Source organism: Vulpes vulpes, chromosome 2 (genome assembly GCF_048418805.1).
Source record: "Vulpes vulpes isolate BD-2025 chromosome 2, VulVul3, whole genome shotgun sequence".
In the NCBI taxonomy this organism is placed as follows: Eukaryota; Metazoa; Chordata; class Mammalia; order Carnivora; family Canidae; genus Vulpes; species Vulpes vulpes.
In genome coordinates, this window is record NC_132781.1 from 8,398,493 (window position 1) to 8,423,018 (window position 24,526).

The 24,526-nt window shown below is 45.3% G+C and overlaps 1 long non-coding RNA gene across 1 annotated transcript; it reads right to left on the reverse strand.

The window, feature by feature from the left end:
• Window positions 1-5,381: 5,381 nt before the first annotated feature.
• On the reverse strand, window positions 5,382-14,620 carry LOC140597694 (uncharacterized). Its single transcript, XR_011999546.1, has 2 exons — window positions 14,518-14,620; window positions 5,382-6,487 (listed from the first exon to the last, which is right to left on the reverse strand). It is a non-coding gene; the product is annotated as an uncharacterized lncRNA (long non-coding RNA).
• Between the last annotated feature and the right edge of the window lie 9,906 nt (window positions 14,621-24,526).

Genomic DNA, 24,526 nt, shown 5'->3' on the forward strand with positions numbered 1-24,526 from the left:
GATCCCGGGTCTCCAGGATCGCGCCCTGGGCCAAAGGCAGGCGCCAAACCGCTGCGCCACCCAGGGATCCCCTGAGTCCAAAATCTGATGGAGGAGGTCAACAGGCTGGAGCCTCAGGGAAGAGGTGAAGTTCAAATCTAAAGCCCGTCTGCTACCAGACTTTTTTCTTTCTCCAGAGCAGGTCAGTCTTTGCTCTCTTATGGCCTCCACATAATTGGATGAGGCCCAGCCGCACCACAGAATGTAACCTGCTTGGCTCCAAATCCACCCCTTTAAATGTTAATCTCATCCAATAAGCACCTTCACAAAAAATTCCAGATTAATGTTTAACCAAATATCTGGGTGCCATGGTCCAGCCAGGGTGATGGGTCAAACTAACCATCACACGTGCCTTCCCTCGTTGGAAGGGAAACCGATTGCTAGGTTGTGAGCATGTTCTGGAAAGGCCCACACGACAAGGAATTGAAGGAGGCTTCAGGCTAACAGCTGGTGTGGACCCGAGGCCCTCCGTCTAGCAGCCCTGCGTTCCTAGCAGAGGGGATTAGAAGCAGGTTCGAACCCCCGCTCCCCGAGTCAAGGCTGGAGACGAATCCACTCTGTGAGACTCTGGGCACCCATCTGAGCTGAGCCCAGATTCCTGACCCACCGGAAACTGGCTGAGATAATAAGTGTTTTGCTGTTCGAAGCCGCTGAGTGTTCGGATCATTTGTTATACAGCAACAGATAGCTAATACATTTGCTGTGCTGCTGAGGCTGGTTCTGAGATTTCCCCCCAATGTTTCCTCTTAAACATGGGTGTGTGTAACATGGGTCCCCGGGACGGAGAGTGATTTGTGACCTTTCTGACATTCCAATGGATTGACTCCGTGATATTTCTCATGCTGTCCCTCCCCAGCTCCGTCCTTACCGTGGACAGTTTTAATCCAGTTCCCGGCTGGGGCAACTGAGTTTGGAGTGGCCTGTCCAGAGCCGTGGAACAGGCACTGTGGTCCCAGTACTGGGGTTCGCACTAGAGCCCCTCAGCCCCCTGGATTGACCATTCCCACGTCATGAGCACGGCCTTCCTTCAGTCAGGGCCCTTCGGCGAGGAGGACACGGTCAAATGCGGTATTGAAGCGGAGCCTTACTGCATCTGGGGAAGGAATTCATCCTGCTGAGCCCTCAGTGGTGGGGCCCCCGCGGTAGGCCGTCCATCCGTGTTAATAAACGTCTCACCTAGCAGACAGCTTCAATAAGGTGAACCGCCAAGGGGAGGTCATGCTTGTCAGTTCAGTTTTACTAAGACATGGAGGGCCTGTCTGATGAGGCTCTGGAATTTAGCTGTTGTCCTGAAGGAAAGACAGACTGGCAGCTTCTTCCCAAAGACCTGCCCCCCCCCCCTTCCCAGACACGCTCTTGCTCTGTTTCCACTCTTAAAGTCTAGAGACGGCTGGAGTCACGTTGCCCTGCGTGTGCGTGTCTGCCACACACGTGTGTGCTATTAGGTATGAAGTGTGTGGAGCTGTTTTATTTTTGAAAATGCTGCCCTAACACCTATCTCATTCGTTGTCTCAGTAGACGAACTGCAGGCCTTACTCCCCCATTTTACAGGTGGGTATAGCGGAGTCACAGAAGTTACCTGCTTCCCTCAGGTTATGCTGTCCTGGAGGAGACGTCTTGTTGGACGTGGTGTCCCTTTGCATCACCTTCAAAGAAAATCATGGGGCTCAGGGGCTCCCTAGGGTTTCTCAGGGCTTCAGATTTTCATGAAAGGAGGTAAGCAGCAGAATTCCCTAAGCTTGTAGCATGTGGAGAATGGAAGGAAAAGCAATAATCCAAGGGAATCGTTTGGATCAATAGGGACTCCTGGGTGGCTCAGTGGTTGAGTGTCTGCCTTCGGCTCATGGCATGATCCTGGGGTCCTGGGATCGAGTCCCACATCGGGGTCCCCTCGGGGAGCCTGCTTCTCCCTCTGCCTGTCTCTGCCTCTCTTTCTGTGTCTCTCATGAATAAATCAATAAAATCTTAAAAAAAAAAATCATTTGGATCTGGCCCCTCATTTGACAAATGAAGAGACAGGGATGTGCGTGGGAAAGTGAGTCAGGCAGGTCAAGACTGAACTGAACCCCAACCGGGCCACAGCACCGTCCTTCCTTCCGACACAGATACAGATGGAGAGGTTCCAATGGCCCTGAAGGATCTGCATAAGCACCTGTGACTTCCCATCCCCTCCTCCCCCCATATCTAATCCCCTGAAACTCTCTGGCTCCTGGTCAGCTTTGTCTGGTCCTGTTGGGATTCCCTCCTCCCCTGGATTGTCAGATCCAACACCTACCAGTCAGGTCTCCTCTTCTGCCCCTGGCCCTCCTCCCCTCTGTTCAGTTTGTTGGCCCATGAGTAATGGTGCCTCTCCTTGAAAGAGGAAAAAGATTGATGGCAGAGGAAAAGACCAGTGAAGAGTCCCCCTGCCTCCCCAGCTCCAGCAGGAAATGTGCCTGTTGTGTGTGGGTTTATGAAATAGCCACGTCTCCCCCTTCCAGAGAGAGCCGGGCGGAGACTCGCCCGCCCGCAGTCACGTTTCCTCTCTGCAGCCAGGTCCAGGGAAAGATTCTCCAGGTTGGGTGTGCATATAGGACCACCAGTGGGGAGCAGAGGCCACTTTTTCACACAGGGACATGCAGACACTCTCTAGTCTTCCAGTCCAGCCTGAATTCTGAGAGCGCGTCAGTGGGATTCAGGGGCCTTTTTTTCTGTTCTCAATTACAGGTCAAATCCTGCTCCAAGAAAATGGAAGATTTCTGCACTGTGAGAACATCTCTCTGAGCTTTTTCCATATGTGAGAACCACCACCTGAAGATAGTGTTGCCAAATAAGACACAGGATCCCCAGGTAAATCTGAATTCCAGATACACCCCCCCCACACACACACACAAAATAGTGTAAATATATCCCAAATCCAACCTGGGGGTATACTTATACTAAAAAATTGCATCCTTTTTGTCCCTGTTGCTAAATCTGACAGCTCTACCTGAAGAGCCATATGGCTTGTCTCTCTCTGGTCTATGTTCTAAAGGATGAGTTTAAAGGTGCTTTGGGTCAACAGAATTCCCTAAGGTCAGGACCTTGGGCATCCTTATTTGATTTCCTCCCTCACTATGTCCCCTGGGGCTCAATTCCTCCTGCCCGTCCAGAGAAAGCCCTTAGGCAGCTAGCAGGGTCAGGTTGATGGCATTGAGTGGAGGAGGCAAAAGAGACACAGGCAGTGATTCTCACCCTTGGATGATCTTGCCCCCAGGGAGCATGTGGCAATGCCCAGAGATACTTCCTGGTTGTCACAACTGGGTGAGGGATGCTGCTGGCATCTTGTCGTAGGTGAAAGCCAGGGATGCTGCTGAGCAACCCCCAGTGCACAGACACACAAGGTCACACACATTTGCACACACACCGTGATCTGGCCCCAAATGTAAATAGTGCAGCAGTTGAGAAACTCCAGAGTGAGGCTAGAAACTGGTTTTAAAATAAAGGGCCTAAAAGAAATAAAAATAAAAATAAAAATAAAAATAAAAATAAAAATAAAAATAAAAATAAATAAATAAATAAATAAATAAATAAATAAATAAATAAATAAATAAAAATAGAGGGCCTCAGGCGCCTGGGTGGCTCAGTCGGTTGAGCATCAGACTCTTGGATTTGGCTGAGGTCACGATCTTGGGGTTGTGAGATCAAGCCCCTCATTGGGCTTCATGCTCAGTGGGAATCTGCTTGAGATTCTCTGCCTCTCCCTCTGCTCACGCGTGCACACGTCCTTTCCCTGTGTGTTCTGCATACTAATGACAAATAAATAAATAGAATCCTTTTTAAAAATACAGTACAATAAAGGGCTTATGGCAGCTCTATGCCTAATGTGGGGCTTGGACTCACAACCCTGAGATCGGGAGTTGCATGATCTACTTAAAAAATAAAAAATAATAATAATAAATGAAGGGCTTGAGAGTTGAATACAAACCTTCAGCAGCCACCCTCTATGTCCTCTGGCCCTGGGGTGCCATCATCAAGGATTGGAGAGCTAGCCTGGGACCAGCGGGCCTGCCCCCTCCTCCCCTCAGACCCCAGGACTGCAGGATCCTGCTCCTGACTTCCCCTTCAAGGCTACTCTGGGTTAATTTTAACCATCTTTCAGCAGAGAACAATGTTGGGGGCTGGGCAGTCTACACGATGTGGGCCGAGCCCTCTTCTCTGGCTTTCTGCTCTTCCAGGCCACCATGTCTCTCTGACACGAGCCATTTATGGCTCTGCATGATTCCTGCAACCCCTTGCCAATGTGCCATGGATGGTTCTTTGTGCCTGCATGGAGGCTGAAGGTGAGAAGTCCTCTTGCTTGCTGCCCCAGGGAAGTTGGAAAGCCCTGAGGCAACAAATATCAGGCCAGCCTTGCTCCCAGACCCACCTCTCCCCCTCACTCCCCAGTGCCCCTCACCAGAGTCCCCAGGCAGGACACTGCCAGGGTCAGGATTTATTCTGCTCTGGACGTTACCCCAGCAAAGAAGAAACTCTCACCTTCAGGAAATGCAATCAATTCTCAATAACTTCTAGTTCAGGGAGGTTTCCAAGGTCAGCTCTCCTACGTGCCTGTTCGCCCTTGTTTCATTCTTGGGTAGCCCTCTGCAGAGGTGACCAAGAGCTGAGCCCTCACACCCAGCAGCTCCCTAGCCTGCAGGATGGAAATATGAAAACTGCCCCCTCTGATTCCCTAAGGGCTCCCCTCCACGGGGTCTGGGTGAGTGAAATCCAGTCCTTTCCTTAGAAGGCAAAAAAAAAAAAAAAAAAAAAAACCCCACACAACAACACCACCAAAACAAACAAACAAACAAAAAAACCCCAAAACCAGCAACAACAACCAAAAAACCCCAAACCCAAAACAAAGCAAAGGCAGAGACAAAAATAACCAACCCAAGAAGCAGAGGACTCTGCCTTTTAGGTAAAATCCTATGCTATATAACCTTGACCTTGTTTTTGGAACTTGCAGAATTAAGGAAAGGGTCGCATCCTACCAGTTAGATTTCCCACAGCCTCCTACTGCTTCACCTATCACGGGAGAAACAAAATACTTTATTTTATGTGACTTGTGACTTGCCCCTCTACTAAGCAAATGAACTAGCGGCGGGCCTGTTGGAGTTTAGTCGTGAAACTCAACTCGGAGCAGCCCGCACCCCTCCCTCCCCTGACCCTTTCTCCGTCTACCCCTCTCTTTGCCCCCTGCAACCCACCCCCCCCCACTCTGCCCTCGCCAAAAGATTTATAGAGCAGAGTGGCTTGAGAACAAATGAGCAGACATTAGGCTGATGTGTTCTGCATACTAATGACAAGATACTGCTTCTGTACCTAGGGGCAAAGCCAGGTCAGGCCAGTTTAACCATAAACTTTATTTATGGGCCTATAACCTTGCAGCTGCAGTAGCTCTGCCCAACCTTGGGACCGAGATCCGTCTCTCTCTCTCTCTCCAGATTCATGCAGATCTCTTCAAACAAATCTGAGGGCTGGGGGAGAGAGTGCTGGTCGCTCTTCCTGAATGATCTCCTGGGCAGATCCAAGAAGAAGTTTAAGCCAAAGGGAAACATTGTGAGTCAGACAAGAAAATCGTAGCAGTAAGAGTAGTAGCAACCACAGTCATTCTAATACTTCTCATAAAATCACGATTCCTCCCAAGAGCTTCTGGAGGAAGAATCTACTCGATCACTTCTGAGTGTCTCACAAGTTACTGCTTAGAGTGACTCATCTTGGATCTTGAATCAAGGGACGAATCGCTTGCTTTAGGATGGCTCAAGACCCTTCCTTCCTGCAGGGAATCTTCTGAGTCTGACTGCCTCTCATGCATCAGCAGTCTGGTGCCTCCAGTCCAGAAGGCGTGAAGCTCTGAGCTCAGTGACTGCTCCCCGTCCCTCCCTCCATCCTCGCCAGACCCCTCCTCACTCGGATTCCTTCTTCTGACCATGTTGGCCCAAGTTCTGTAGTTACACCCACGTCAGTGCAGCAGAAGTAAGTGGCCAGAGTCACGGGTTTAGTGCCCACTGAAATGGAGTTGATTTTGCTTGGTGTCGGTGCACAGACTTAGCTCCAGGATAGAGAAGGTGCGGAGAGTCTCAGTCATTCAGTAAAGATGTATGGGTCACCGACTATGTGCCAGGCACTGTGCTTGGTGTCAGGGATACTGCAGTGCACAAGATGCAATAAGCCCTTCCCTGCATTGAGCCCAGTGGACGGAGGGGAGCCCACTCCCATTGCGGAGAACACATTTCAGAGCATTTGCTGGCTCTGTCCAGTTTCTGACTTGTTATCTGTACCGCATGTCTGTCCTTTGGATTGCAAGACAAGCGGCATTAGATGAGTGGCTGGATGGCAGCCTCAGGGTCCTGGGGGCTTGGGTCATAATCGCTGCCTATCCTCAGAACGGTTCATCCATTTCATCTTCTTGCACTCCAGCCTGCCTTTCAGAAAGCATCCATGACATCTTGAGTAAAGAGCGACAAGAGTTTGTGAATACCTGTGGCCTTCAACAAAAGCTCAGGAAACCCTCGGTCACCCTTCAGCCTTGTTGCTTTTCTCTGGTTACTGGGAATTTGCCTGTCAGTTCTGATTCCTCTGAGGTGGGAGGTTGGATGAGGCCATTCCTTGAGATTTACTCACAGCAAAATATTCCCCTCTGGGGAAGGACCCTGGCCAACCTGTCATGAGACGCCAAAAGCTGCTCTGTCAATACAAGCTCCTGTTCCGTACGGCTTGGAGTACGGCTTGGTGCTTAGCTACTGCTTAGTGTTGAAGGAAGGTATGGAAAGATTGTCCATTGGTTCTTTTAGGGAGTCTACTCCAATTTCCATCTTCCACTTCCTTGTTTACCCCCTGGAAGTGGTAGGTCTCTCTCTGGTTTGGAAGACACTGGAGGGCCACAGGGGTGTGGGAGGATGAGAACAGAGGAGCTGGTTTGTGTGTTCCTTGGGGATGGGTGAGGCAGTGGGTGGGGGGCACAGAGCTTTCAAGTTGAACCAGATTCACTTGCCTTGTGTTAAGAGATCCATGGAAGGGACACCCAGGTGGTTCAGTGGTTGAGCATCTGCCTTCAGCTCAGGGCATGATCCCGGGTTCTGGGGATCAAGTTCTTCATCAGGCTCCCTGCATGGAGCCTGCTTCTCCTTCTACCTATGTCTCTGCCTCTCTCTGCGTGTCTCTCATAAATAAATAAATAAAATATTTTAAAAAGAGAGAGGGATCCATGGAAAATGCCTTGGCCATTGCATGGCAAGTTGTCTGCTGAGCCTATATGCTTTTTCATGCTGGGGGTAACAAAGCAGCTAGGCTGAGACAACAAGAGTTTGCAGATGCTCCACAGGTGAAAGCTGGACTAAATCAGCTCTGGTTCTTGGACTGGGAGCTACCTCATTTTGCTGGTCACTGGAGAAGAAATTACCAAGCCCCTCTAGGAGAGGCCATTTAGTTTTGAAGCTCCAGGAGAGGAGAAGGAGACCCTCATCATTGCATGCTCAGCGCACAGGGAACTGTGGATTTCATACGGATGGAGAGAAAAGATGAGCACATTGAAGATCTGGGGACCTGAGGGTGGTGGAGGGAACTGTAGGTAGGCTAGTGGACAGGCCTTGCCTTACTAGCTGTGGCCTTGGACAAATCATGTCACTTACCCGAACCTCAATATAGAAAGATTTGAGATGGGTACAATAATAATTCCTGTACTAGGTACCTTGAAGGTAGGAAATATATTTGGAAGGTCTACGTAAACTATAAAGTATGATAAAAATGCTAGAGTTTTGTCTGTTTGTTTTTGATGTTTAGATGATTAACTGGACAGTGTAAATCAGGTACTGTTGAGGATTTGTTGTATAAATGTATGCACAAATGACTGGAGAGTTTGAGTTCCCTGCAGCTGAATCATACTGAGTCAATGCCCAGATATATAAATCCATGTGCTTATGATCACTTGTCTAAATGTGCTTTTTAATATATTCATTGACTCTCCTGGTGATGGTATGTGCACATGCGTGCTAGACTCCCAAGGAGAACATGAGCTCCTGTGGGCAGGAAGTAGGTTTCTCCCTTTGCCAATGTTCATTCAGTGCCTGCTACAGAGAGCTGTGTGCTCAGCTGGAAGTGACTCCCTCAGTTGACCAATTAATTGATTAACAAACTACGAGTAGAGGGGCGCTTGGGTGGCTCAGTTGGTTAAGCATCTGCCTTCAGCTCAGGTTATGATCCAGGGGTCCTGGGATCGAGCCCCCATCAGGCTTCCTGCTCAGCAGGGAGTCTGCTTCTTCTTCTCCCTCTGCCACTTCTCTCACTTGTGCTAAATAAATAAAATATTTAAAACACACACACACACACACACACACAAAAACAAAGTAGGAGTAAGGATGGACTTTCACGGGCATAGAAATATGTCTGCTGGTTTCTTTATGTCTATGACATGCCTTTGAGATCCCTGGAGTTGGCATCTAGAGATACTAACTGTAGGATAGCAGGGAGCTCTAAGCATATTGTGCTCTTTGCTGGTACTTGCACTGAATGTGGCTGAATGTGGATCAAGATTCCTTTACACCTCCTCCCCCAGTTAGTTTGTCTCTACTACTTCAACATGAAGAGATCTTGAAAGAGTCACTTTGCTCTCTGATTCTTAGTTTGCTGATCTTTAATATTGGATCACTAAGGGCTGGCTACTTTGTAACTATTGTATGGTTTGGAAATAATATGTGTAAAGACCCTATCATGATGCCTGGAGCATGATAATACATAATAGACATTTTTCTCCCTATTGCTTTGGTACTGGTACAGACTCAATTTAAGACTGCCTTTGCTGGGATGCCTGAGTGGCTCAGTAGTTGAGCATCTGCCTTGGACTCAGGGCGTGATCCCGGGGTCTTGGCATCAAGTCCTACATCAGGCTCTCCACAGGGAGCCTGCTTCTCCCTCTGCCTATGTCTCTGCCTCTCTCTGTGTGTCCCTTATGAATAAATAAATAAAATCTTTTAAAAAAGGAGACTGCATTTGTTAAGGGTAGAAACCAGTGTTCATGTTATCTGTTTGCTTTCCTGGGAGACAAAAGGTCATTCTTTTAATATATATATATATCTGCTGCTAGCTACATGGTTCGTGCATCTGTTCCATTTATCCCAGTTTCATAGCTCCTGAGATGCTTCTTCTGCACTTCAGCAGAGCCCAGAGAATTTTTTTGTCACACGTCATTCACTTCTTACTTCATTCATCCATCAAACATTTATTAAGAATCTCTCATGTTTCATGTGCTATGATGGGCACTAAGATATTGGTAGGCCAACAGCAAACTCATATATAATCTACTTCTAAACTCATATATAATAAGTAAGCAAACTCATATATAATCATAAGCAAACTCATATATAATATACTTCTAAACTCAACTCACAAAACTTTGATAATAAAGGTTTCTATTAGTCCTCTGTTCACTGCCTGAAAGGGAGAATTTTTAACCCATTGCTGAAGTTCAAGATGCCCTTATTCCTTTTTGGATGATGTCTTCTTTCCCAAAGCCAACAAAAAGAAAGATAATTGAGAGAAGTGTTGGTAGAAAGATGCTCAGCAACTCTGCATCAGGGATCAGAAAACTTTTTCTGGAATGGGCAAGAAAGAAAGTTTAGGCTTTGTGAGTTATAGTTTCTGTTGCAGCTACTCATGTCTGACATTATAGCATAAAAGCAACCACAGACAATACATAAATGAATAGCATGACTATGGACCAATGAAATGTTATTTATAAAAACAACAGGAAAACAAAACAAAACAAAACCACTGGTGGGGAAAAAAAATCAAAGATTTAAATAAATAGAGAGATATACCATATTCATGGACTAGAAGACTCAATATTGTTATCAATTCTTCCTAACTTGATCTGTAGATTCACCACCATTCCAATCCAAATCTCAGCAAAGTATTTTGTAGATATTAATAAACTGATTATAAAGTTTATATGAAAAAACAAAGGGTCTCAATTAGGCAACAGTATACTGACAAAGAAAGACACAGTTGGAGGATTCATACTATCAGATTTAGAAGGTTTACCAAAAGGCTAGTCATCAAGCCAGTGTGGTATTAGCAGAAGAATAGATTAAATCAATGGAACAGAATACAGAGCTGAGAAAAAGACTCCTAGGAATACAGTCAATTGATCTTTGACAAGGGAGCAAAGGCAATTCAGTGGAGAAAGGATAGTCTCTTCAACAAATGGTGCTAGAACAGTAGACACCCTTATACAAAACAGAAGAACCTAAACACGGGTCTTGCACCCTACACAAAAATTAACTCTTGAAGAAAACATAGGAGAAAATCTTCATGACCTTGGGTTTGGTGATAAGTTCTTAGATAAAACATTAACACCACAGTCCATGGAAGCAAGGAATTGTTGGCAGACTTTATTAAAATTGAGAACTTCTGCTATGCAAAAGACATCATTAAGAGAATAAAATGATAAGCTATAGACTGGAAGAAAATACTTGCAAAACACTCATCTAATAAAAGACTTCTATAAAGATATACAAAGAACTCTTATAACTCAACAATAAGAGGAATGCCTGGGTGTTAGAGTCAGTTAAGTAGCTAACTTTTGGTTTCAGCTCAGGTCGTGATCTCAGGGTTGTGAGATCAAGCCCTGTGTTGGGCTCTACACTCAGTGTGGAATCTGCTTAAGATTCCTTCTTTCCTTCTCTCTCTGCCCCTCCCCTACTCATGCCCTCTCTCTCTCTCTCTCAAATAAATGAATAAATATTTTTTTAAAAACTCAAAAAAAAGAAAATAACCCAATTAATGAGTAAAAGATATGAACAGAACTTCACCAAAGAAGGCATTTGGATGGCAACTCAGCACATGAAAAGATACTCAATGTATCATCAAAGAATGATAAAACAACATGAATGAAAGAATGAATTGAAACAATTTTTTTCTTCATATCTATTAACATAACTAAAATCCAAAACCTGACTATACCAACTTTTGGCAAGGATGCAGATCAGCAGGGACTCTCATTTGTTCCTGGTGGGATTGCAAAATGATACAGCCTCTTTGGAAGACAATTAGTTTCTGATGAAACTAAACATCGTCTTACCCTACAATTCAGCGATCACACTTCCAGGCACTTACCCAACTTGTCTGGAAACTTATGCCCACACAGAAATCTGCTTATGCATAGCAATTTTATTCATAATTGCCCCAAACTGGAAACAACTTAGACGTCCTTTATAGGTAAATGGATAAATAAACTGTGGTATATTCATAAAATGGAATATTATTCAGCAATAAAAAAGAAATGAGCCATCAAGCCATCAAAGGACATGGATAAATCAAATGCATATTGTTAAGTGAAAGAAGACAGTCTGAAAAAGCTACAAAGTGTAAGATTCCAATGATATGGCATTCTGGAAAAGACAAAACTATAGAGATGATAAATAGATGAGTGCTTCCCAGCAGTTCAGATGGGACGGATAGTTGAAGAGGTGGAACATGGGGAATTTTTTAGGGTGCTGAAATTGTTCTGTTTGATACTGTAATGATGGGTATAAGAACCAAACAATTATCAGAACCCATGGAACTTTATAGCACAGAAAGTAGACTATACAAATTTTTAAAAATCACTCAAGCATTTGGAGGAATCCCCAGGTGGAATGTAGCATGCAACAAAAGAATTTTTAAAAAAAATTTTTTAATTTTTAATTATGTAAGCACATAAATGAATGAAGCTGGGGGAACAAGTGCTGATCTATTTAACTTTGAAATGAGTCAAGTTTGCAAGACTATTGGCATATGAGTTAAGCCATTATGCACGTAGGCCAGAATTGGACAATTAAGTTGATGGATGGAGAATGGTGGGATCTGGCTTTTTATTGTTGGAAAGGGATATTATAAATAAATAAGTAAGAAGAGGAGGCGAGAAGTATCCATGGGGTAATGCATTAACGACATCAGTATGAACTCATAGTTAGCCTCACATAGACACAGATAATTACACATAGAGATATTTGTAGACACATGTGTAGGCACAGGTGGGTATACATACATATGTCTCCTTGTTCTGTCAGCTGAGAGAATCGAAAAGTCACGACTCCTCAGAAGCAATGAGTACACCTAGTGCCCATGATCTTCTATAGAGAAAACAAACAAACAAACAAACAAACAAACAAACAAACAAAACAACCCAAGGATCTTTGGAGAAATGGCTAATTCTTCCGGGAACAGGAAATATACAAAATGACCCTGGAATATCCTATAGTGCGAGAATGTGAGAAAATGTTCAAAAAACAAAGCAACAACAACAACAACAACAACACAGACACCCTGCAATGATGGGAGTATGTTAAAAGGATACAGAAACCAACTGAAAGCTGGTTGAGCAAGAAAATTAAATTATATATATATATATCTGTGTGTGTGTGTGTGTGTGTGTGTGTGTGTGTATGACCCTAAGAAGCAATTGAATGAAAAAATGGATAGGTAAATCTCCAAAGAACCGGAGAAAATTCCAAACAACTTATGTAGCTATTGCATCTGAGGTGTGGGCTGTGCATGGTGACTTTCTTCCAAAGAGTACAGTATAGACAGGGAGCAGAAAAACACTAACTTCTCGGTGGACAAACCTGGCAAAACCTGCCTCAGTCAGGTGATCCAGATGAACATCAACAGTGATAAATCTTGTGGATTGCATGTGCCCTGGAAATGATCTGATGAGAATGGCATTTTACGTCTGTGCGCTGCCTCTCCAAAACACATTATCCCAGTCTAATCATGAAAAAGAAAAAAAACCAGACAGACCCCAACTGAGGGACATCCAGCAAAATGCTGGACCTGTGTTCCTTAAAACTGTCAAGGTCACTGGGGCACCAGGGTGGCTCAGTTGGTTAAGCACTGACTCTTGATCTAAGCTGAGTCTTGATCTCAGAGTCATGAGATGGAGTCCAGCATTGCATTCCACCCTGGGCATGGAGCCTACTTTGAGACAAACAAACAACATACAAACAAACAAAAAAACTGATAAGGTCAAAACCAGAGAAAGTTCATCTGAGAAATTATCACAGCCAAGAGGAATCTAAGGAGACACGATGACTATACATATAATGTGAGATCCTAGACAGGATCCTGGACCACAAAAAACTCTTTAGGGGAAACTGAGGAGATTTGAAGTAGGCCTTAAGTTGATAATAATTTTCAGTAGTTGGTAATAATAGGGGAATAACTGGGTGTAGGACATACAAGGAATTACTGAGCCATTTTCTCAATAATTTTGAAAGTCAAAAATCATTCCCAAATAAAAATTGGCTGCAAAAAAAAAAAAAAAAAAGAAAGAAAGAAAGAAAGAAAGAAAGAAAGAAAGAAAGAAAGAAATACGGGGAGCAGGCTGGGTTTTGTCTACAGGTTGTAATTTGCTGACTCCTGCCCTGGAAAAAAGTCTTCGAATCTGAGGACTCATTAGAATCACCGGAGGGACTTTTTAAGAATTTTATTTTAAAAAAATAAGTAATTTAGATAGTTCAGTTACTAAGAAAGTATAAAAAGTCTCTAGTCACCATTTTCATGATTTACATATTCTTCCCATCTTCCTTTATGCAGAGACAAACATGAAAGTATATTTTTGATTTTTTCCCCCTTCCTATCATAGCTACTCTGTTTCTTTTTTTTCTTTATATGTTTCCCTGAGATCTTTCAAATCAGTGCAATCAGAGAGATCTTTCTCATCCCTTTTCACGGATGCATAGTATTCCAGGTTGAGAATGGACTAAACGTTATTTAACGTACCTCTTCTAGATAAACATTTGGCTTGTCTCCAATCTTGACTATTACAGATTGTGTGGGTGTGAATAGTCTTGTATGGATGAAAGCGTAAGCTTGTGGAGGGATATTTTGGATACCTGCACCCCACTTCAAATAAATCAGAAATTCTGGGGGCAGGTCCTGGCGATCCTCATTTTGACAAACTCCTCGGGTAACCCTAATGTGTACCCTAGAATGAGCAGCTTTGTGGCTGATCAAACACACCGAGCAAAGTAAGAGAGCAGTAGGGACACTTTCAGCGGGGTTTTCCAAGTGGGACAAAGGTTCTCAAGCCTGGGTACACATCAGAATCACTGAGGAGCTATTTAAAAATACCCCCATACAAGGCTCACCCCAGAACGAAAGTGAATCATAACCAATGGGGGTAGAGTCCCAGCACAACTTTGTAAAGCTTCCTCCGTCTTTTTTTTTTTTTTTTTTAAGATTTTATTTATTTTTTATTTGACAGAGAGAGAAAGAGAGCCAGAGAGCACAGGTAGGGGGAGCGGCAGGCAGAGGGAGAGGGAGAAGCAGACTCCCCACTGAGCAGAGAGCCCCATGTGGGACTCTGTCCCAGAACCTGGGCCCATGACCTGAGCCCAAGGCGGATGCTTCGCCGACTGAGCCACCCAGGAGCCCCTTCCTCTGCGATTCCAATGCATGGTCAGAGTTAAACCCACCCACCACTCAGGGGGAGAAATGCACCTTGTCGAGAGGGAGGAGTTCCATTCATTCAGACCTGTACCTGTGCTTCTTGCTGAACTCTGCTGCTCCCTTTCTGTCTCTCCATTCCCCTCCTGGCCTCGTGTCTCAGAAAGTAAAGTGGAGGTAGATCTAGAACAGAGGATGAGTGGTGCGTCACGGTGAGTGCCCCCCGCCCCCTTGCAAGGGCGGGGTGGTGGGCTCGTCCAGCCCACAGGTAGCATGACCATGAAGGGGACGCCTGCTGCCGGAGAGCCCGCATCACTGCCCATCCGTGAGCTTCCAGATTAATATTTTGCCAGCCCTTGATGAACTTCTGCTTCCTTCCGGCAGCCTCTCTTTCCCATCAGCAGAACTATGTGGTGAGTGATGAGGACATTGGAGCACAAACAGAAACTTCTCTTTCCTCATCTTTACTCGATTTCAGTGAGTTGGCTTGAAATCCAAGACATGACATACTTTGGGCATTGCTTCCCCGTTGTGTCATGGGGAAGGACGGATTTCGAAAGAGAAACAAAGACATACCCCTTGGTAATTGATACTTGCCGAGAGCTTACTCACAGAACCCTTGCCCCAAATGCATGCTATTTTATCATCCTCATTTTATAGTGGGGAACTGAGGCCCAGGGAGGTTAGGAAATTCGTTCAAAGTAATGCAGCCAGGCAGTTTCAAAGCAAGCGGATCTCCAAACCAGGGGTACACGGCTCCCAACCCCAAGCTGTATGCTATACCTTCTTCTTCCGATAGGAACTGAATATTTTCCCCTCATTTCTGTGAGCTACCTTAAGCCTCCTGTACATTCTTGACAGTTGCCATCTTTGATGGAACCCAAAACCTTGTTGGCCTCCACCTTGGGGAGAAAGCAAAGGACTCTTTTATATTACCTGCCGTTATTCCAAGATGCACTTTCTACATGAGGTAAAAAGGACTGTTTTCCATCTCTAATAAAATCATAGTGATTTTCCATGGCATTGCACCCACACGTTTTTTGTAAAGTTCCTCCTAAGGCACCGCAAACGCCACCGGCCACAACACCTTGACAGTAACCTTTAGAGTCGCCAGGTGCATAGAAGTGTTATCCTTATTCCCTCATTTAATGATCATTGCGCCCTATTCAATGAGCAAACTGGGCTCCAGGAACTTAAAGAACTTGTCCAACGTCATGTCGGTAGGAAGTGGTGTACGGCCAGGTTCAAATTCAAGTCTCGCTTGACGCCCAGGCCTATGCCTAGGCAATCCCAGCATGTTTTCTAGGGAAATCTTCTTTTCACCCCTGGTGCATCTTTCCCACCTTCCTCTTACTACCCCTAAAGACATGTTGAGTTGCTATTTCTTCTCCTACCCAGACCAGAGAGCATGAGGATGGAGGATGGATTGATATGCAGCTAAGCCTGGTCTTGCCCAACCAGGGCCAGAAGAATTCCAGGCATTAGATTCCGGGCAAGGAGCTGGAGTGAGAACCCAAGGGTTAATATTGCCATAGTGGGAAAGTTATCTGCTTTGTTGTACAACACAGCTTCCCAGCACTACAGAAGGGGCTATTAGCATGCAAATGTACTTTGCCTCTTGCTTTTTAATGTTTTACTTCTCTTAATTGCTGAAACCGGTTGTAATTTCTGAGCACTGCTGGCTTCAGGGAAGTAGTTTCCTCTAAAGGGATCTATCATTGCACCTGGAAAGATTTTTGAATTCTAATTTTATTAACCATTTGGGTGAGGCATTTTCTCTTTTTACCGAAAGAAGAAGGAGAGGAAAGAAAAAGTCCAGGTTGAGTTTAGAAACCTTCTCCTTTTGCCTTAGTCTGGTCCAGGGCTTTAGCTTCCCCTGAATTCCTTGGTTTTTGAGTTTTGACATTCCGAATAAGAGATCAGAAGTCACATCTGATATCTGACGAAGAGAAGAGGGAGCTTATTAAAGATTTCAGGTGTCAGACCCCTGGTAATGAATTTGCAAGGAGGAATTTCTCTGACTGCTACTTGGATCGGAGCATAATCTATTCTCTCATTCAGAGGAATTTAGATGAGTGCATTATTTCTGTGGTGCTCACTGATGCCAAAACTACTTCCCATGAAGTAGAAATGACCGGAGAGCCTCTGTCACCCTAAGACCCATGTTAGACCAAGCAAGACACTCCGCCAATTTAAGGCGTAATTGCCTCTCCCTCTGCATCCACACATCCATCCCAACTGAATTCTTTGGAGACATTCTGAAATGGGGTGTGTGGGCTCCAGAAAACAAGTCCCTCTTGTAGACTTTCCACAGGCGCCACTGTTGGTCAAGCCATTTTGCGTCCTGCGAAGTCCGTTCCTGAGGAACTCTTGGAGACCATAAGCCTGACCTGGCACTTCTTTCTGGTCGAAAAGCAGTCTTGGAGAGCCTGAAACCCGCCGAGGCCATCACTGCACGCAGATCCAGGACCGCTGTTGGCAGAGGTGGGTCCTGGATACAAGGTGGGAGCATCACAGGGGTGCAGTATGTCGGGGAAGGGTATAGGATGCCTCGACCACGACCACTTGAGGCAAAGGGTTCATAGGAAAATTCTACCTCTGCTGAGCTTGTGATACCACATGCAACATCTTCTTGTTGTCTACCATATAGAAACGATCCTTAGATATTACTCAGCCTTTAGAAACGACAAATACCCACCATTTGCTTCAACGTGGATGGAACTGGAGGGTATTATGCTGAGTGAAATAAGTCAATCGGAGAAGGACAAACATTATATGGTCTCATTCATTTGGGGAATATAAAAAATAGTGAAAGGGAATAAAAGGGAAAGGAGAAAAAAATGAGTGGGAAATATCAGAAAGGGAGACAGAACATGAGAGACTCCTAACTCTGGGAAACGAACTAGGGGTGGTGGAAGGGGAGGTGGGCGGGGCGTGGGGGTGACTGGGTGAAGGGCACTGAGGGGGGCACTTGATGGGATGAGCACTGGGTGTTATGCTATATGTTGGCAAATTGAACACCAATAAAAAATAAATTTATAAAACAAAACAAAACAAAAAAAGAGAAAAGATCCTTAGGATCTTTTACTGGCCATCCACCACTTTGTTAGCTATTTAGCTTGCGATTGGATTCTGAGTTTCTGGGAAGCCCAAATGCAATGGTCTCCTGCCTTATTGAGTGAAAGGGCGATATACCCACCACCGTAAAGCTAGGGCCAGCCTGCAGGGCGTTGGTTTTCTTGTCTTCCCACGCACGCTTCTCTGCGTCCCCACGAAGCCCTTCCTGCCCGGTGTCTTAATGAATGCACAGAAGAGAAAACCACAACAGAAAATAGATCATGAGCCTGCCTGTTGATTTATTCGTGGACACATTTTCAGGCCTGGGGGATTGTAATGTCTGAAAGGGCCCAAGTAAAGGCCAAAAGAGGTTGTGGCGGAGCTGAGCTCCGGATGGAGACTCTGGAAGAAACCAAAACGAAGACAAGAGGAATGTGCTCCGGGGTCCAGGAGGCTGGAACAGCACAAGGGAGTGAAGTGACATCAGGCCACTGTAGCAAAGGCCGCCTTTTGCTGTGTCTTTTTGGTGGTAGTTGGGAGCCGGATGGCGGTCCGAGGCTGTCCTCTTTCGTAGCACCTCGTTTGTACCAGGCACTTTTCATTCACTGAGGCTGCTCAGGAATCCGTGGTTGGAAGTTTTATCTCCATTTTGCACCGAAAAAGAAACAGGTTCAGAGAGTCACCCAGATGCTCCAGGGCCTCAAGGCCCCTGAGAGATTAGCAGAGCCCAGGGCTCACGTCCTTTCTCCCTGGTTCCCAAACTTGCCCCTCCACCCCATGCCCCCCTCACACCCAACAGGCTTGGAATCTTCCATTTACCCTGACAGAGCCTCAGAGGAGAACCGACAGTGGGGAGGGCTCCCTAGAAGGTGGACAGAGCCACAAGTGGCCTCGCTCTGTCCCCAGCCACCCACCGGCACTTCCCCTCCCCAACAATTCCACCTTGTACCCTTTGCAGAAAACATGACTTTTCCCATTGATGGAACTCTGAGGCCAACAATAGTTGCAAGCACACCCCACCCTTTCCTCCCAGACCAAGCTGTAGGGCTGGCTGGGCCCTCCTAGCCCCCCACCCCACCTGCCTTGACCTTCCCTTGCCTGGGGGGAGCTTTCTGCATGACAATGTCTGGTCCCTGCTGCCCCGAGCTGCCCTCTGGCTATTAGCACCTAATGAAAATGTAACCGTATTTAACCCCCCACAGCCCCAGATTAGCAGGAGAGAGCCCAAGTGGGTTTAATTCCTTTGTATGATAAGCATCCCGCTCTCCATTTGGACGGTCCGGCCCCTTCTCCCTGGAGAGGACGCAGAGCTGTGTAGGGCGAGCTTGGACCTCTCAGCTGTCCGGGCACAATGGGGAAAGTATCTTTTGTGGCATTAACGGCTTTGGGGAGGGGAGGGGAGAGGGGAGGGTGCGGGCTGCTGGGGAGGGGTGCAGTTGAAGAGGAGGAGAACAATGTGTGAGAAGCTGAGGCTGTGGGTTTCCCACACGGACCAATATGTCCCCCCCACCCCCCTCTGGGAGAGACAGATCCGCAGCGACCAGCCCACAGCTGATCCCGCCTTGATTGGCTTTTTTTCCCATTGTGCTCTCAAGGGACGAAAATCCTTTTGTGGCGTGAAAGGAGAGGCGTTCCTGCCGTCCCCTCCCTCGAACTGATTGGCTGTGTCACAGGATGGCCAAATCCACCCGGATTAATGTGTGGCCGACCCGGCCCAGAGTGGGGACGTCTGAGTCCGCCCCTTTGGGCCAGGGTGTCTGCTGCCCTGGGAGCAGGGGAGGGGGACCCGGAGGGGCGGGCCACCACCTTCTTCATATTTATTATTCTCCCCACCCCCCCAGCCCTGCGGGGATGTTTATTCATGGGCCACATCTGCTGGCTGGCAGGCGACACGTCTCTTGTTAGAATGCCTGGAGTCCCCAAGGAGCCGGGAAAGTGGGGCACATTCCTTAGGACAGGCCTCTGCGCTTTGCTCACAGCATCCTTTGGCTTTTGAACCCACCTGTAATCTTAGGCCTCCCCGCCGCCCGCCCGGCTCCCCGCCTTTACCTGCCCTGAACTTCTCACCTGGAGATTCTGGGTTCTCTCGGCTGCCTCCCAGTCCCCGGGCCCGCCTGGAAGGAGAACACCTCTCTCTGCTCTTTGCTCCTCTGTTGCTTCTACTTGAATCACGTTCCCCTCTGTGGCTTCTTGTATAAATAAATCTCAGGCCTTAAAGTATATATATATATATTTATTTATAATTATTTAGATATATAATTTATATATATAATTATATTATATATAATATACTTTAATATATATTATATATAGTATATATAATAATATATATACACTTTATATATATTAGTATATATACTAAATATAATATAGAATAACATACACTATAGTATAATATAGTATAATATATACTATATATATATAACCTCTTTCGTTGTGCTTATCATTCTCTACCGTAAGTAGTCATGATTCCTCTCAGGACCTGTAGGGTCCCGAAGGTCAGGCTTTGTCTGTCTGATTTGCCCCTGTCGCCTCACCTGCCCCCATCTAGGGCTGATTCATAAGGTGTGTACTTGGGTCACCCCGAACCTGCTGGTGGAATGAAATGAACATATGCAGCTGGACCCCAGGTCTCGGACCTCTCCTTTAGACCTGTCAAGGATACTAGGACTAGTCTAGAAACTATGCAATTGCCTTTTTTTCCCATTTGTAATGTGACACAAATTTGCTTCAACATAGTTTTCCATTCGTCCGCCCCCTACGTGGTTTTAGCAGTAGCGGGCCTTGGTGCTTGACATCTCCAAAGACGGGATGTCGAGGAAATAGGATAAGGCCCCAACACAAAGAGGATGGACAGAGCCATGCCCAGATTGGAGGGGACAGGACATTCCGTCAAGCTACTCCCAGCCCTGTCTGTCTCTAGGGCCCGCTGGGTGACAGTCAGCCTAGTAAGGGCTTCTGTGTGGGCAGCTGGGAATGTCTTTGCGATTTCCTATTGTAATCGATATTGCTTTTGGGAAATGGGATGCCCTCCAACATACTCAGGAATATGGCAAAAGAGGGAGAATATTTTAAAAATGAGAGAAATTGTAGCGTTTTTATGGACAAGCCTGGTCAAATCTGTATAGGTTTTAAGTGATGAAGTACTAGCAGACCAGGCTGTGCTGGAATTATACAATTTTAGCAGCGCCATCAAGAATTCAGACGAGACAGTGGCTAGCTCTAGGTGTGAGTGAGGAGTCCCTGAGATCCTGGGTGTGGCTTCTAAGCCAATTTAAGGATGCTAAGTAGGACATCTTTCAGGTACGAAGTTGAGAGCCTATAAGAAATCAGAGAATTGGACTGTGACTGGCCCAGGGATGCTCTGACCTCGAAGCTCTGCTAAAGTATGACTCCACTCTATCAGTCATTTACCTATTAGCATGAACTGATTCGATCAAATTGCCATTATTTAAATCTTAGCTGACATCACGGACTGTAGGCAATGGGAACTTGGTTACCAGGAATCGGTGTGGTAAGGGTGGAATAAAGGCTAAGAAAGCCCTAAGATCCTCCAAGAAAGGATCCCAGGAGGGGGAAAAGTGCAGAAAGGGAGGGGAGGGGCTTTGGGGCAAACTCCACCCCCTTGAATAAAAAATTTGCCTGAGAGCATTCCTGTCTGGGTAATATGACTTTTCCACCTCTCTGTTCCCAGAACCCTGCATATAATAGTTATTGCTGCAAATTGCTCCCTTAAAGGTTAAATGAGAGGACCTAAGAGCCAAAAGCACCGTTCAAAAGGAAAGAACAAAACAAAAAAGCCACATGAGTTCTTAGTTCCAATTAAGCTTGACAAAATACTATTTGAAATACAATTCATTCGCAAATTGGGATCAGTGCATTAGACTGGGCTTGGGAGCTGAAGTCAATCAGCGGGGTCGGGGAAGAAGTTGCTCCGCCTCCGAGTGGATCTGATCCACCTCCCCTGATTAATGCGGAATCCCAGGGCTTATCCGTACCACCCATCCCAGTGTGTCTGCCAAGGGGGACTTGCGGCAGTGACCTGGGGGTGTCAGACAAAATGCAAGTCTGGGTCCCCAGCCAAGACCCGCCTCTTTAGAATTTGGAAAGGGGTAGGGCCCTGCGAATCTGCATTTTAACAAGCACCCAGGTGATCCTCGTGCAGGCTCAAGTTTGAGAACGGTTGGGTTGAGTAGAAGAGCTAAATCCAAAGGCTCCACCGCTCCTCAGACCCCACTGCAATACTCACTGCCCTCCTGAGAAGATGCTCAGCTGTAGGGAAGCTGATGCGTGAGCTCAGAGTTAAGCAGCTATAGAGTGATGAACACTTAAAAATGAAAAAAAAATCCCACTTTCAATTCAATTAGTGAACTCTAAGAGCCTGCTTAGTTGTTTTTTAAGGGGACTTATTTTTAATAGAAAAATGTTCCTGTTTGAACTTGGAGCTTTACCTTCCAAGTCTTAGAAGGTTGAAAGGTAGCTTTGTGAAAGTGATGGGTTAATGAAAATTTTGAGAAACTTTTCTTTTTAAAGATAAGATGTTTGTCTCTGGTTGCCATGAAAGGGTTGAGTGCCTTCTCTAAGTAGGCTTATACAGACCTCCATGCATCAATCCATAAATAATGCATTTATTCATAGTTTTCTGAAAACTCAAGCGTTAGGACAGAGTTTTGTCTGAGAGGGAATTTTGCAAAAATCGAGCATTGCTCTGGATGTTTATGCCTCTGTTTCAAACTGACTTGAATTGGGCTTAGAATGGTTGGGAAGAAGATGGCCCAGGGGATATGTTAGGGAAAAAAAAATCTCAGATGGGTCTTGGTGTATCAGAAGGAAGCATTGAAATTGATGTTGTTTCTCCCAATTTAGTTAGACAGCCATTTTATACTTAAAAATATCAATTTTTGGGATCCCTGGGTGGCGCAGCGGTTTGGTGCCTGCCTTTGGCCCAGGGTGCGATCCTGGAGACCCAGGATCGAATCCCACGTCGGGCTCCCGGTGCATGGAGCCTGCTTCTCCCTCTGCCTGTGTCTCTGCCTCTCTCTCTCTCTCTCTCTCTCTCTCTGTATGACTATCATAAATAAAAAATAAAAAATAAAAAAAATAAAAATAAAAAATATCAATTTTTAAAAATAAGAGGAAACCTGGGTGGCTCAAGTCATTTAAGCATCCGACATTTGCTCTCAGCTCAGGTCTTGATCTTGGGGTCTTGAATTCAATGCCCACTTATTTAACAAATAAATAGATTAATTAAATAAGACAAAATAAGAAGAAACATCTTTAGTTCTGTTTCTGGTTTTAAGAGAATCTGCACACCTTTTGTAAAGGTCCAGGACGTTAGTTACAGCTGAGTTAGTGATGTCATAATGAATTACTTCTCGACTAGATGCATGGCTGGGGAGCAGCCTTCTAGGACAGAATTTATATAACCCAAAGTCAAAAAAACCCACAGTTTTCTAAAGCAAGCCTTCTCATGAAACAGTTTTCTATAACATCTTGTGTCTCAACGGTTCAGAACGATTGTGCGGAATACAAATACCATAAACCTCAAAGATGCTTTGTAAAACCTCTGTATTTTCCTACGTATTATTTTATGTTTACCACAGTTATACACATAGTTCTTTGCTTTTGTATTGAAGTATAATAATGTACCCACAGAAAAGTGCTCGAATGACAAAGGTGAGCAGCTTGATGAATTTCGTGTACTGATCACACCTTCGCAACCAGCCCTGGGATTAAGAAGCAGAACTTTAGAAACCCCTTCGTGCTTCCTTCCAGAGACTCTTCCCCCCTTCCCAGGGAGGGAAACCCCTGTGCTGACTTTTAACACTCTCAATTTGTATTGCTTATTTTTGAACCTTATATAAATGAAATCACACACTACGTGTGGTTTTGCATCGGGCTTCTTGTCATCCAGTCTGATTGTTGCATAAAGTCATAGACTGTTTATTCTCATTGTGGTAAAATATTCCATTGTGTGAAAATACCACAATTTATTTTTCCATTCTGCTGTGGATGGACATTTGGATACTTTCCAGGCTGCGCTCTTATAACTGGAACATGCGTGGAGTTCAGAGAGTCAAAAGCAGGTCTACAAAGCTGGCAAGATGAGGACATTTTCTTAATTGATAAAATCCTAGCTCATTTTTGAAATATGATGCTTTAAAAAAAAAAAAAAGCACTCCCCCAAGTTGCAAACGTGTCATTGTGCTACATGTTGTACTAAGGAAAACAAACAGATATTGTCCCTCATCTCCAGAGGCTACAATCTAAAATAGGTAAAACGAAAATAAAATAAAATAAAATAAAATAAAATAAAATAAAATAAAATAAAATAGAATAAAATATAACATAACATAACATAAAATAAAATAGGTAAAACGTTAGCATTGAAAAAAAGACATAGATGATACAGAAATACTGAGGGAGCATGAGATGATACCGAAATGCCCACAATTTGCACGTGTAAATTTTTATTTAGAACTAGCAGCATACTTTGTACTACTGATGTCTCTAGAGGATTTTATTTGCCGTTGACCTGGTTTGCTGTGGGAGCTCTGTGTTGCTGGGCTCCATGAGAACCGAGGGCTGGGCTCTCCATCCAGCTCCCACCTCTCAGGAGCCAATGCTCTCTCATTCTGCTTTGCTGATAGAGCTGCTTCACAAGCCCCTCTGGGAAATTGCTCTGCTTGTTGTACTTGCAGTTTCTGCTGCACCGTAATATTGTGGCCATGACCGTGGTTGGCCCCATGCTGACCCAGCCTAGACTCCCACTTGCTCACTTCTCTACTCAATTCCACCTGCTAACTGGAACCGCATCTTGTTCTCTGTGTCTTAATCACCAAGCCCCCAGGGGTGCAATCTGCTTGGCCCAGCTCCTCTTGTGTTCACTTGGTGAACGGGACGGGTTGAGTCAAGGGATGCAATCGACTGTTACTTGGGTGGTGGGTCCAGATGTCCTGCCTACGTGTGTATCAGGTGCAGTGGAATCGGCTAAGTTTTAAGAGAC